Raw genomic sequence first — 16,617 nt, 5'->3', positions numbered from 1 at the left:
GAGATCATATGGGTTGTATAGAATTTCAATATGCATGGGCACGAAGATAAGATAAGTATGCACGCAAAAGGGTGCAGAAAGACGAGGAAAAGTAATTGCTTACGTTTGAAGAAAGCTGAGATGGAACAAAAAGAATTATTAGATTCATGATCCAGAGTTAGTTACGTTATGAACGCACTTAAGAGTTTGAAAGTTTTATACATGCATCATATACAGCTGTAGAAGATTCCGGTATAAGTTAAAAGAAAGAATTGAGCCCAGGTCATAGATGAAGGATTGTATTATTAAAGGATTGTATCATGGACATTCCTCAACGCCCATGAAAGGCTAAACGTAATAACTAATACCATGAGCCACAAATCAAGAGATATCTTAAGCCTTCATAAAGACTGATCAGAAGAAGGAGGAAACTAAAGAGTTATATGAACGAAGTAAATCAAGAATTTGATTATTGGACCCAAAAAATTATAGAAATCGTGATTGAGAACATTACAGGATCACTCTTAATATCAGAGGTACCGGAGGGATAGTACAACGACCATATTCTATAAAGACCCTACGATAAAGCCGGTTAGAAAAGTACCAGCCTCATAAGAAGTCAGTACAAAACTCCCACCGGATTTCGTATGCACCATAGGTGCAAGTAGTATAATATAGCTTCAAGTTATGGACGTGAATTATACCTATGTGGAAGGGAGGTCATGAAAAAGATAGAAGATACGATGCGAGATTTTAAGGTAAATAAGGTAAAGGTAAACAACGTACAAGATACTCAAAGGCAGAAGGTCGTGAATAGTCCATGCTTCAGATAGAAGGCTAGAAGCTCTGGGATTCAATATCCAAGAATGATAGCAGCGTCGTTAGTGGCGTGCCTTCCAGCCTATGGTTTCTAAGTACTGATAGATCTAGTCAAGAGAGTAAAGAAGAGTATGAGACAATGCTATGTCTGGCTCGATATTCCAGAAATAACGTAAGGAAATCTATGGTACAAGCAAGTTGAAAAGAGGTTGTGAGTAGTATAAATGGATATGTGTAAGTGGCAAACTAAAGTATGGTAAAGCGACAAGGTTTTAGGAAGTCAGGAATAAGGATAAGTGAGAAGGTGACGAGAATGGATAGGTCCTCACGATTAAGCCCATAAAAACAAGAAGAGCTGATGATTTCTCTAAGTTATACAAAGCTCAGTATAGCCTGAATGAACTCAAAGGAGTCTAAGACTAATGACTTTTAGAAGAAATGAAATGCTGCCCTGGTAATAGAATGAGGATGTAATTGTGATGGATAAAGAATAACGTTTGGGCCTTCGATTGAGTAATGACTTGAAGAGGACTTCACGAATTGTACGGGATTAAAATACCTACGTAAGGTGAATCACATTGGGATACTATGAAATACGGTTATGGAAGTATAGTATCGCCCCTAGGTGGATCAATCTAATTACTCCAGATGTCCCCAATGAGACGTGAGCCCTAGCGGTAGTGTTACATAAGAGGCCAAGTTGTCGGTATTAAGATGAATCAACAATGGATGGATAAAGGTCACAAAGTATAGGCTGAGATTAGGTCGTCATTCTTAAGATGAACAGTAATGAGGAAGCATTAAAGGACTTAGATTTATAAATATGGGATAAGCAATAAGAGTAAGCTGGAATTTGGTAGCAGACCTCCGCAACGATAAATCGAAGTAAGAATTATGGTATAGTATGGCTTAAAGCTAATGACGCCCAGAGGGACAACTTGACATAATTTTGTATATGTTCACAAAGTGAAGCCTAGAGATTGGCTAAAAGCTGGAGGAAAGAGAAGAGAAGAGTCGCATAGGCGCACATACAAAGTTAGAATCGTAATGGTTGCATGATAGAAGGTAGCAACAGTTACGAGATTAGAAGGATTTCGACTACAAGTCGTGGTGTGAGAAAGAAGCTTAAAGGGGGAATGCCCTGGCCCTTAAAATTATTCACAGAACAGTTTCTTAGATGGCAAGGAAAGTACTAAAGTATTCAGAGGACATAAGTTATGAAAATGATAAGTATATCAGTCAACATTCGAGGACGAATGTTTCAAAGGGGGGAATGATGTTACATCCCGCATTTTCGTACGATAAAGTTTCTTCGTAAGATAATCGACGCAAGTTCGGGAATAAAATTTTTTCGTGATTATAAGCATTATGCTATTTTAAACAAGTGATGAGTAAATTGGTGAAGGTGAGAGGGTGAGCAAACCGAAGAAAATAAATTTCGTCAAAGTTTGACATTTTGGGATAAAATATGGCCCGAGCTAAAATACCCGATATTTACGGGCTAGTACCATACAAGGTACCACATGGCCACGATAGTAAGGTGTATAAAGTATGTTAAAAAGTGAGTAGTATTTTAAAGTAATTTGAGATAATTCTTAATTATGCGGGTAATTAATTAATTATCGGGTAACCGGACATTACCTAATTAACTAATAAGTTGGATAAAGATTAAAAATTTCCCCCCAACCCCCAAGTGGCAGCAAAGCACCTAAATAAACAAATGACTCTTGGTCATTTGTGGTTAGGTGGCAACATACCACAATAATTTCAATACACCTCATTTTTTTATGCTTTGTATACAATCACTACAATCAAAACATTAGACATTCTTACAATAAAAAATGTTAGCACTTCCTACAATTCAAGTTCCTACATGAAACCAAACAATTGCAGTTACAATTCAAGACACTAACAGACGCTAAACTCCATCCAAAACAAAGCTTTCAACGAAATTCTTGAAACCAAACAATTCCAACGAGAATTGATAGAACCATAACAACGTAAAATTTTATGGTTCTAAAGGAGTACGGTGCAATCTTTTTCAAGAATATTATACGGATTTTCCCTACTCCAAGTATGTTAAGGCTATCCCTTCTTTCTTTTGGCATGATTAATACGATACAAACGAAACGAGCAAATGCACAATTTCCATAAATGACTCTATTCATAGAAATATTAGGAGTGTCTATATTCTTGATTCCCCATGTGAATTATTATTATATCTTCTATTCATGATTCTCAGAAAAATACGTATTTGATAAAATTTATCCGACAAGCATATTATTTTTATGACATTCCGAGAAAATCTTATTAACGTATTTCTTAAGGCATATTATTTTTATGACATTCCGAGAAAATATTATTAACGTATTTCTTATGCATTTCATGCATTTATACATATACATTGACCCATGACCAGATGGCGTTATATATGCGTATATATGTATATATATATGTATATGGGATATGGAAAAAAGTTACGTCGTTATATACGTACCACAACCTGGTCAGCTAGTATACGTGGATGATTTGCCCACAGTGGCTAAAATGATATGATGGGATGCCCTCAGAGGCTTGATGATGCTATGAACGCATATACCTATGCATGGTATGATATTTATACGCATATGCATGGCATTATAAAAAAAAATAAAATGACTCACAGAGCTATGCACACGTACATGTCGAGTCTTTTACTCCATGTTTCTCGCATGTCTATTATTTACTAATTTTCATTCCTTACATACTTGTTACAATATTTGTACTGACGTCCCTTTTGCTTGGGGTCACTGCGTTTCATGCCCGCAGGTCTCGATAGACAGGTTGAGAGTCCTCCAAGTAGGCGATCAGCTCAGCAGAAGATATTGGTGCACTCCATTTGCTCCAGAGTTGCTTGTTTGGTCAGTATGATTTAGATGTATATGGTTTGGTATGGCGGGGCTCTGTCCCGACCTTTATGATAATTATATACTCTTAGAGGCTTGTATACATATGTCGTGTACGTGAAAGATTGTACGGCCTTGTCGGCCTATGTTTTGAGTTTATAAATGATCACGTTGGCCTATTAGGCCCGTATGTCACGTGTATATGATGAAGTAATAAGAAAGATACATTACGTTGATACACGGTTGAGTAAGGTACCAGGTGCCCATCGCGGCTCATCGGTTTGGGTCGTGACACTCGCCTTACGCCCATACCTTTTAAAACACTGCTATGGACCTATGAAATTGTAGGTCAATTGGAGTTTGTTAAGAAAATTATACGGAATCAACATGTACTAATACACACGAAAAATTAATATATTCACAAATTCGCATTGCATAAACCCTAAACACAAAAAATTAAACCCGAAAGTCATGGTGAAGCAATTAGTATTGGTCACTAGGTCATTTCCTATGGACATACAAAATTTTAGGCCAATCGGAGTTCGTAAAAAAACTTCTACAAAATTAGCATGTACTAATATGCACAAAAAGTGAATATAATCATAAATTCGTCTTTTATGACCCTGAAATACCATAAAATGAATTCAAAAGTCATGGTGACGCTATGAGTACTAGTCATTAGACCGTTTCCTGTGGACCTAAGAAAATTCAGGCCAATCAAAATCCGTCAAATTTTTTTACAAAATTAGCATGTAATACACTTCATGTTTCATGACCCTAAAATGCCATAATATGAACTCGAAAGTCAGGGAGAAGCAATGACTGTTGGTCACTAAGCCGTTTCCTATGAACCTATGAAATTTTAGGTCAATCAGAGTCCATCAAAATATTTTTACAAAATCAGCACGTACTATTATACACAAAAAGTGGATATGATCATAAATTCATGTTGCAAGACCTCGAAATGCCATAAAATGAACAGTATTAGTCATAGCAAAGCAATAAGTATTCGTCACTAGGTCGTTTCCTATGGATCTACAAAAAATCAGGCCAATCAAAGTCCGTCAAAGAAATTCTACAAAATTAGCATTTACTAATACACACGAAAAAATTGATAGAATCAAAAAGTCATATTGAATGACCTGAAAACACAAAAAATGAACCCGAAAGTCATAGAGAAATGATGAATATTGGTCATTAGGTCGTTTCCTATAGACCTACGAAATTTCAGGCATATCAGGATCCGTCAAAAACTTATACAAAATCAGCATGTACTAATACACATAAAAAAGTGGATATAATCACAAATTCGTCTTTTATGACAAAAAAATACCATAAGATAAACCCGAAAGTCATGAAGAAGCAATGAACTGGTCACTATGCTGTTTCCTATAGATCTACAAAACTTTAGGCCAATCAGAGTTCGTCAAAATTCTTTTACAGAATCAACATATACTAATGTATATGAAAAAGTGGATATAACCACAAATTCATGTTGCATATCATAGAACACCATCAAATGAATTCGAAACTCATGGCGAAGCAACGAATACTGGTTACTAGATCGTTTCCTATGGACCTATGAAATTAAGGCCAATCGAAGGCCCGTCAAAACAATTCTACAAATCAGCATGTATTAATGCAATCAAAAAATTGGATATAATCAAATAGTTATCTTTTATGACGATAAAAAGTCATAAGATAAACTCGAAATTCATGGCGCAGAAATGATTATTAATCACTAGGCCGTTTTCTATGGACCTACGAAATTTCAGGCCAATCGGAGTCCGTAAAATAACTTCGACATATTCAACATGTATTAGTGCACAAAAAACGTGGATATAATCACAAATTCATTTTTCATGACCATGAATAGCCAGAAAATAAACTCGAAAGTTGGCAAAACAATAAGTACTAGTCACTAGACTGTTTTTTATGGAATTACAAAAATTCAGGCCAATTGAAGTCCGTAAAAAAACTACTATAAAATTAGTATGTACTAATACACACGAAAAATAGATATAATCACAAATTTGTGTTGTGTGGCCTCGAAACGCTATAAAATCAACTAAAAGTCATGGCGAAGTGATCAATATTGATCAATAGGCCGTTTCCTACGACCTACAAAAATTCAGGCCATTCGGAGGCCGTCAACAAAATTCTACAAAATCAACATGTAATAATACACTCGACAAAGTGGATATATTCATAAATTTGTATTGCATGACCCTGAAACGCCATAAAATGAAGCCGAAAGTCATGGTGAATCAATGAGTATTGGTCACTAAAATATTTCCCATAGACCTAAATTGTTTTAGGCTAATTGGAGTCCCTAAAATAAATTGTACAAAATCAGCACGTAGTACTACACACGAAAAATAGATATAATCACAAACTCATCGTTTATGACTTTGAAACGCCATAAAATATACCCAAAACTTATAGGGAAGCAATGAGTACTGGTCATTAAACCGTTTCCTATGGACCTACGAAATTTCAAGCCAATTGAAGTTCGTCAAAAAAGTTCTATAAAATTAGCTTGTATTAATACACATGAAAAAGTGAGTAATCAGAAATTCGTGTTGCATGATCCTAAAATACAAAAAACTGAACTCGAAAGTCGAGCCGAAGTAATGAGTATTAGTCATCAGCCCGTTTCCTATGGATGTCACAACCCAAAATCTAACCATGGTCGTGATGGCGCCTATCGTGTTACAAGGCAAGCCTATTTCCCAAAATATTGCTACTAAATCGATTATAAGAATTTAATAAAATATTTGAATTTTTCATAAACTAAATCAACTCTAAATATAATTATAGAAAATACGGAAACGAGCCCCAAACATCGGGGTGTCACTAAGTCATGAGCGTCTAAATCTATGAACTAAGGAATAAAACTGTCTAACTGTCAATACAGTCCAAAAGAAGAAATGATAAAAGGAGTAACAACGTCCTGCGGACGCTAGCAGCTACCTTGCAGTCTCCAACGATAGCCGGCCTGAACTCAACGATCGCCGCGCTCTAACTCACCTGGATCTGCACATAAAGTGCAGGGTGTAGCATGAGTACAACCACCTCAGCAAGTAACAGAAATAACTAAGGAACTGAGTAGTAGTGACGAGCTAAGTAGAACAATTCAATTATTTCTTTATCACAATTTTAAATAAACAGAAATAAACAGGTAAATTCCATCAACTCAATAAATGCTACAAAGAAATTAACGGGTAAAATGCAGCAACAACAAACGCAATCAATCCTCACAGCAATGTCACTCCATCACTCAACACTCGGCTCTCGGTACTCGCACTCAGCACTCAACACTCAATAGGTACCTGCGCTCACTGGGTGTGTGTACAGACTCCGGAGGGACTCCCAAAGCCTAAACGCTAAGCACGGACAACTCACGTGCTGCACGGACAACTCACGTGCCATAATATAAATCCCTTGATCCGCACGGTCAACTCACGTGCTACGCGGATAACTCACGCGCTATGGTATCAATACCTGGATCCGCACGGACAACTCACGTGCACGGACAACTCACGTGCCATAATATAAATCCCTGGATCGGCATAGTCAACTCATGTGCTACGCGGACAACTCACGCGCTATGGTATCAATACCTGGATCCGCACGGATAACTCACGTGCTGCACGAACAACTCACGTGGCTCAATTAAATACCTCACAACAGGCCCTCGGCCTCACTCAGTCATGCACCTCTCTAGCCTCACCATCATCAAAAAATAAGGAAAACACAACCCACGTCAAGTATCACAGCATATCAGCAAAATAGTAGGGACTTAGGTAAACATGTACAATAATATCAATGACTGAGTGCAAATACTGTGAGCATGAATAAAGCCTAAGTATGATCTCTAACATGAAGGCAAACAAGTTCAACAACAAATAAACACATAATCATAGATAATAGCCATTAGACCTCACAGCCTTACGGGACGGACCAAGTCTCAATCCCTCGCGGTGCACACCCACACGCCCGTCACCTAGCGTGGGTATCACTTCCAAACAATCATGTGAAGTCAAATCTCCGGGTTTATACCCTCAAAGCCAGAGTTAAAACTGTTACTTACCTTAACAACGTAAAAATCCTACTCCGGGATGCCCTCGTCTCTGGACTCAATCTCCAAAAGCTCCGAATCTAACCAAAATCAGCATATTATCATCAATATTTGCTAAAGGGATGAAGCCCACATGAAAATTATCAAATCAGACTAAAAATCCCTAATTCAGTCAAACCCGGCCCCCGGGCCCACGTCTCGAAATTCGATAAAATTTACAAAACTAGGAAACCCATTCACTCACGAGTCCAACCATACCAAATTTGTCAAAATCCAACTCCGAATCGACATTCAACTCTCAAAACTCATTTTATGAAGTTTCTACTATTTTCCCCAATTTTTCACCCCAAAGTACTAATCAAATGATGAAATAAGTGATATATTCATGTACATTAACCAAATCCAAGTTAGAATCACTTACCTCGATGAATTTCTTGAAAAACCCTCGAACAATCGCCACAAACCGAGCTCCCTAGGTCCAACATGAGAAATAATGCCCTAAACCCCATTTATATAGTGCACTCTCTGATCTCCACTACTCTGACTGCGAAAATCCAGGCGCGGCCGTGAAAATCCAACCCCTGCAGTCGTGAAAAAGTAGCGCTGTCCGCGCTTCTGGTGGCTGTAGTGACAGGCTTTGGTATTTTAGTCATAACTTTCTCTATAGATGTCCAAACGATTATTTCTTTAGCTTTCTGGAAACTAGACACAAAGGGCTACAACCTTTGTTTTTGAATCATCTCAAAATTCCTTGTAAATCAAAAGATATAGGCTTATGAAGTTGGACCAGCGAATCTGCAGATCTGCCCTGGAGCGCCTCCGCGACCAAATTTACACGGTCCGCACCCCCTTCTCAGCCCTCAGCGAAATTTCGCCGCCCTCAGCGAAATTTTGCCTCCCTCAGCGAAATTGTGCCGCCGTCCGCGAAATATTAAGCACTAGAACCATGCCTCAGTTTCGGTAATGCCCGGACTCGCTCAAAACTCACCCGAAACACACCCGAGGCCTCCGGAACCTCAACCAAATGTGCCATCAAGTCCTAAAATACCATACCAACTCAATCGAGCTCTCGAATCACCTCAAACAATAACAAAAACATGAATCGCACACCAATTCAAGCTTAATGTACTTGAAACCTCAAACTTTCACAACCAATGCTGAAACCTATTAAACCTCGTCCGAATGACCTCAAATTTCGCACACACGTCACAAATGACACTACGAACCTACTCCAACTCTCGGAATTCCATTCCGACTCCGATATCAAATTTTCCACTGCCGACCAAAATTGCCAAATTTTTAACTTTCGCCAATTCAAGCCTAATTCTACCACGGACCTCCAAATTACATTCCGGATACACTCCTAAGTCTAAAATCACTCAACGAAGCTAACCAAATCATAAAAATCCAAGTCCGAACTCGTTTACTCATAAGTCAACTTCCGGTTGACTTTTCTAACTTGGCTTTCTAACTAAGAGACTAAGTATCTCATTTCACTCCAAAACTACTCCAAACCCAAACCTATCAACTCGATACAACTCAACACAGCTGAACAACCCATAAATAAGCAGAAATGGGGAAAATGGGGCTACAACTATCGGAACGACCGACCGGGTCGTTACTAGAGATCGGCCTAGTGACCAATACTTATTACTTCGCCATGACTTTCAGGTTAATTTTATGGCATTTTGGGGTCATGGAACACGGATTTGTGATTATATCCACTTTTTCGTATGTATTAGTACATGTTGATTTTGTAAAAAATATTTGGCAGACTCAGATTGGCTTGAAATTTTGTAGGTCCATTGGAAACGACCTAGTGACTAATACTTATTGCTTCACAATGACTTTGGGGTTCATATTATGGTGTTTCGGGGTCATGCAATACGAATTTGTAATCATATCTATATTTTGTAGAATTTTTTTGACAGACTCCAAGTGGCCTGAAATTTTCTAAATTCATGGAAAATGACCTAATGACCAATACTTATTGCTTCGCCATGACTTTCAGGTTCATTTTATAATATTTTTCGATTTTCCTGAACTTTTGTAGGTCCACATAGGAAATAGCCTAGTGATCAATACTTATTTGCTTCGCCATAACTTTCGAGTTCATTTTATGGCATGTCGGGGTTATGCTACATGAATTTGTGATTATATCATATTTTTCGTGTGTATTAGTACATGCTGGTTTTGTAATTATTTTTTAACGGACTCTGATTGGCCTAATATTTTGTAGGTCCATAGGCAACGACCTAGTGATCAATACTTAATATTTATACATGACGTTCGAGTTTATTTTATGGTGTTTTGGGATCATACAACATGAAGTTTTGATTATATCTACTTTTTTGTGCGTATTAGTACATGCTAATTTTGTAATTGTTTTTACAGATTCTGATTGTCCTGAAACTTTTTTAGGTCCATAGAAAAGGGCCCAGTGATCAATATTTATTACTTTTTCATGATTCGGGTTCATTTTATGGCGTTTCGGGATCATGCAATATGAAATATGTGATTATATCTATTGTTTCGTGTATATTATTACATTGATTCTATAGAATTTTTTTGCGGACTTCAATTGGCTTGGAATTTTGTAGATCCATTAGAAATAACCTAGTGATCAATACTTATTGCTTTGTTATGACTTTCAAATTTATTTTATGACGTTTCGGGGTTATGCAATACGAATTTGTAATTATATCCACCTTTTCTTGTGTATGTACATACTGGTTCTGTAGAATTTTTTTGAATGACTCTGATTGATCTGCAATTTTGTAGGTCTATAGGAAACGACTTAGTGACCAATACTTATAGCTTTGTCATGACTTTTGGGTTAATTTTTTGGCGTTTTGGGGCCATGCCATACGAATTTGTGATTGTATCTACTTTTTCGTATGCATTAGTATATGCTGATTCTTTAAAAATTTCTTGACGGACTCCGATTGGCTTGAAATTTTATAAATCCATAGGAAACAACCTAGTGACTAAAGCCTATTGCTTCGCCATGACTTTCAGGTTTATTTTATGGCTTTTCGGGGTCATGCAATATGAATTTGTAATTATATCCACTTTTTCGTGTGTATGTACATGGTGATTTCAGTAGAATATTTTTTGACAGACTTCAATTAATCTATAATTTTATAGGTCTAAAGGAAACAACCTAGTGACCAATGCTTATAGCTTTGCCATTCATTTTGGGTTCATTTTATGGCGTTCCAAGGCCATGCAACACAATTTTGTAATTATATTCACTTTTTTCGTGTGTATGTACATGTTGATTCTGTAGAATTTTTTTTGATGGACTCTGATTGACCTATAATTTTGTAGTCCAAAGAAAACGACCTAGTGACCAATACTTATAGCTTTGCCATGACTTTAGGGTTAATTTTATGGCGTTTCAAGGTAATGCAACACGAATTTGTGATTGTATTTACTTTTTCGTGTGTATTAGTACATGCTGATTCTATAAAATAATTTGACAAAATCTGACTGACATGAAATTTTGTAAGACCATAAAAACGTCATAGTGACTAATACTTATTGATTCACCATAAATTTTGGGTTTATTTTACGACGTATCACAATCATGCAATACGAATTTGTGATTATATCCACTTTTTCGTGTGTATTAGTACATGCTGATTCTGTAGAAGCTTTACTTCGATCGACCTAAAATTTTGTAAGTCCATAGAAAAGGCCCTAAAACCAATACTTATTGTATCGCTATGACTTTCGAGTTCATTTTATAAATTTTTGAGATCATGCAACACAAATTTGTGATTATATCTACTTTTTTTGTGTATTAGTACATGCTAATTCTGTAGAATTTTTTTGATGGACTTAGATTGGCTTCAAATTTAGTAGGTACATAGGAAACGACCTAGTGACCAATATTTATTGCTTCTGAATGACTTTCGGGTTCTTTTTGCAACGTTTTGGGGTCATGCAACACGAATTTCTGATTATAATAACTTTTTTGTGGGTATTACTTCGCCATGATCGTTCCTCGTTTTTTGGCATTTTAGGGCCATAGAACAAAAATTTAGGACGTTTTTTATTTATTTTTTGTGCGCTAATGTCCATGCCATCTTTATGAATTCGGGCGATGAGCTCCAAATCGCCTAAAATTTTATGGGCCCTTATAATGAGCAATAGTCATTGTTTTGCCTTGCCCGTTCCTCATTTTTGGCATTTTAGGGCCATAAAACAGGAATTCATGATATTTTTTAATTTTTCGTGTGCTAATGTCCACGCCATCTTCATGAATTCGGGCAACAACCTCTAAATTGCCTAAAAGTTTTTGGGCCCTTCAGAAATAACATAATTAGCAATAGTCATTAATTCACCATGTATGTTCCTTATTTTTTAGTATTTTAGGGCCATAAAATAGGAATTCAGAATGTTTTTCGATTTTTCGTGCGCTAATGTCTACGCCATCTTGATGAGTTCCAAATCGACTAAAATTTTTTGGGCCCTTCAGAAGTGACATAATGAGCAATATTCATTGCTTTGTGATGCCCATTCCTCACTTTTTGGCGTTTTAGGGCTATAAAATAGGAATTCAGGACGTTTTCGATTTTTCGTGTAATATCCAAGCCATCTTCATAAATTCGGACAACAGGCTCCGAATCACTTAAAATTTCGTGGGATCTTCAAATATGACATAATGAGCAATAATCATTGCTTCATCACATCCGTTCCATGTTATTTTGCATTTTAGGGCCATAAAACAGGAATTAATGACGTTTTTCAATTTTTCAATTTTTCGTGTGCTTATGTCCATGCCATTTTCATGAATTCGGGCAACGGGCTCCGAATCGCCTAACCACAAAACAAGAATTCAGAATGTTTTCAGATTTTTCGTGTGCTAATTTCCACGACATCTTCATGAATTCGGACGACGGGCTCCGAATCATCTAAATTTTGTGGGCCCTTCAGAAACAACATAATGAGCAATATTCAATGCTTCGCCATGAGTGTTCCACATTTCTTGGCATTTTAGGACCATAAAATAGGAATTCAGGACGTTTGCTGATTTTTCGTGTGCGACTGGATCTGAATCGCCTAAAATTTTGTGGGCCCTTCAGACTACATAATGAGCAATAGTCATTTCTTCACCATGCCCCTTTCTCATTTTTGGCATTTTAGGACGTTAAAACAGGAATTCAAGATGATTTTTGATTTTTTGTCTGCTAATGTCCACGTCATCTTCATGAATTCGGGTGAGGGCTCTGAATCGCTTACAATTTTGGGGGATCTTTAGAAATGATATAATTAGCAATAGTCATTGATTTTCCTTGCCATTCCTTGTTTTTTTGGCATTGTAGGGCCTTAAAACTGGAATTCAGGATGTTTTCTGATTTTTCGTGTGCTAATGTCCACGCCATCTTCATGAATTCGAGCGACGTGATCCGAATCACCTAAAATTTTGTGGGCCCTTCAAAAACAACATAATGAGCAATAGTCAATACTTCTCCATGATCATTCCTTATGTTTTGGCATTTTAGTGCGATAAAATAGTAATTCAGACATTTTTCTGATTTTACGTGTGCTAATGTCCACGCCATATTCATTAATTCGGGTGACGGGCTTCGAATCCCCTAAATTTTTTGGGCCCTTTAGAAACGACATAATGACCGATAGTCATAGCTTCGCCATGATTGTTCCTCGTATTTTGGCATTTTAGGGGCATAAAACAAGAATTCTTGACATTTTTTGATTTTTCGTATGATAATGTCCATGCAATCTTCATGAATTCAGGTGAAGGGCTCCAAATCGCCTAAAATTTTCTAGGCTCTTCATAAATGACATAATGAGCAATTCATCATTTATTGGCATTTTTGGGCACTAAAAGGGAATTCATGACATTTTTTAATTTTTCGTATGCTAAATGTCCATGCCATCTTCATGATTTTGGGCGACGGGCTCCGAATGGCTTAAAATTTTGTGGACCCTTCAGAAACGACATAATTAGCAATAATCATTGCTTCGCTATGCCTATTCCTCATTTTTTCCATTTTAGAGCGACACAATAGGAATTCAGAACGTTTTTTCGATTTTTCATGCGCTAATGTGACGAGCGCAAAACACAACACGAAATTGATGCTCGCTAGCCAAAGATAGTATAGTTCAATTATCGTCTCCACAAGGATTGAATTTAAACAATGCTCTAGTAATTTCTGGTTTAACTGCTATTCACGATGATCAAAACTTGATTTGGATTGATTAAGAACTACGATTAACTACAAAAGTTAAGCAATTGACAATTGGCTACAAGGAACTAGATATTAGCAGAGTTGGTTTCTTATCAATGTGAGAAATAAGGGTCGTGACAGGATAGGTGCAAGACAACTATTTGGGATTTAACTCTAGTTCAATGCACTCTAATGTTCTAATGATTCTCACAAATTCACTCGATGATTAGTTCAAACGTTAGTCAAGAATCCTTTCTCGATTAAATCTTAACTCTACGAGGTGAACTAATATAAGCACTGTGAAAGTATGCAAGCATGTGTTAATGGATTAGTCTTTAGGAAAACGTCTCTTGAATATTCTCCTAACTTGATTTAATAAAAAATTCAACGAGATCTTTCAATTACTTAAGAGAATCAATGTATTAAACAAAATAAAATAATGCAAAGATAATCATCAAAATATTCCTCTTTCGATTAAATAAACCGGTGAATAAAGTTGCAACAATTCAAAACTCCATAAACGAATTCAAGTAAGAACTAGAGTGAAAATCCGCAAATATTTATTAAAATACCATATTCGTCAAACCCTAAAGCAAACTACTCTATAATCTTGGAGGAAGTCATCACAAACTGCAGTATTGAATTGATGGAAAGATGATGTAATCCTGATTCTTGTAGCCTCTAATGCTCTCCCAAAGCTTCCAAAGTCAAAAGTCCCTTCAAAAATGCGTTTCCAGTGTATTTATACCAAGTAGGAACGAACACAGACAAAACTATCCTCTTTGAGCCAAAGTGGAAAAACCTACAAATATTTTACACTTCATGCATTGCACAGTGCTATGCAGGGTACGTCACATTAGTGAAATTTGCTCGGTTGTAAACTCTTTGAACTTAGCTTGTCTAACAAAAATTTTGTACTAATGCCTCGCACTATGCCACGCGCTATGCGTAGCATTAGTGTATTTTTTTGTCAAACCCAAAAACTCCAAATCTCTGAACTTCTCAAACTTTTGACGAAATTCTATACTAATGCGACGCTTAATGCCACACCTAATGCGACACACGAGTAGATTTTTCTCTAGCACTTGCTCTTTCTTCGAACTTTCGTATGCAACGACGGTCCACGATCCCCGGACGCGATCCCGATTTAATTTTTTGGGCTTTTACTCAGACTTCAAATCTCCAAATTATTCGATTTAGCTCCATAACATCTTCTTAACTCAGAATCATCTCCTAGAAAGCATACACCACGTAATAAGTGCAAATCACCATCATATAAGCTCAAACACGCTCAAAGTGTAGTAGTTAGAGTGCAAAATGCGGCTAAAATACGTGATTCTAGCCTACCATCAACACCCCACACTTAACCAGTGCTCGTCCTCGAGCAATCAAACTACACTTCGCATAGAAACGACCTTCTCATAAAACAACTTCCCTAATGCATCATGCCAAGAATATTTAAAACAAACTAAGTACCATATCATAACACCCTAGCCTCAACACTCGACTCAAAGCACCACACATTTTTCACAACCTGCTCACTTAATCTAACACAGAGGTCAAAGACTTTACCTTACATTCACAAATCATGTGCCTTCACACAAACAATAGAGAGTAGTTCTACACAATAAAATTTATGAACAAATAGTAACTCTGGATAGACAGAATTAACTCACTCTCAGAAATAAAATTTATGCGCCACAGAGAATGTACCAAATACTTTACCGTAGTGTAATACTCTACTAATTGAGCTAATTCAGTCAAAGATCAAGTATGACTTTATTTTGGTTGTAATGTAGACTGCGGGACGGGTAGGATACATTTGGATATAATGACTATACCTCCCTAAGCACTTTAATACTTATAATTTCACAATTTAAAACCACACTTGTGTTGAACCACATCCTAACCTTCACATCATATTAATACCAAGATCTTAATTTCTTTAAGCACAGACAAAGCAAGATTTACCACTAGCAAGGAATAATTTTCTTTATAACATATACAGACACAATTTTTTTTTCTTTTTCTAGATTCTGATTTTCTCTTCTTCTTTTTTCAATTCCCTACAAGTGGCACAATTTTTTCACACAGTGCACCTTTCTCCTTTTTAATAGTTCCACTCAAAAACCTGATCATACCTCTACTTAGCTTTTACAAGCTTATAACAAATTCAAGTGCTCAAGAGAGGTAAAAGGTTCAAATAGATAGTCAATTCAAATAATAAGGGCCAGACTTGTAGTGTGGTTGCCAAAGGAATAGGATTACAGGCTCAAAGGGGCTAACTACGATACACATTAGTTAGGTGGGTAAAATCATATATCTGGCTCACAAAGAAACGCCTCTATCACTTCCTAGAAAGAACAAAACTATTATTTTACTTTGCAAACACACGGAGCAAGTTCGAGACATCAACTGACATGCACATGCACACAACTCACTTAGGACCAGATTTATCCCGACTCTTTAGTCAAAGAAATTAAGCTGAGTCACAATCAAACAATTTAAGATGCCTATCCGTGAGTCAAGAACTGATCCTAGGTGTCACAACTAAAGCACTCGCTACTCTCAAGGCATAACAAAGTCAAGAAAAGTCATCTCCAATTAATACCATATCACATGACTTCACTATTCCTAATAAAAGAAAAATTAACTA

Source organism: Nicotiana tomentosiformis, chromosome 8, assembly GCF_000390325.3.
Source record: "Nicotiana tomentosiformis chromosome 8, ASM39032v3, whole genome shotgun sequence".
In the NCBI taxonomy this organism is placed as follows: Eukaryota; Viridiplantae; Streptophyta; class Magnoliopsida; order Solanales; family Solanaceae; genus Nicotiana; species Nicotiana tomentosiformis.
Note: the sequence above shows the minus strand (reverse complement) of the source record.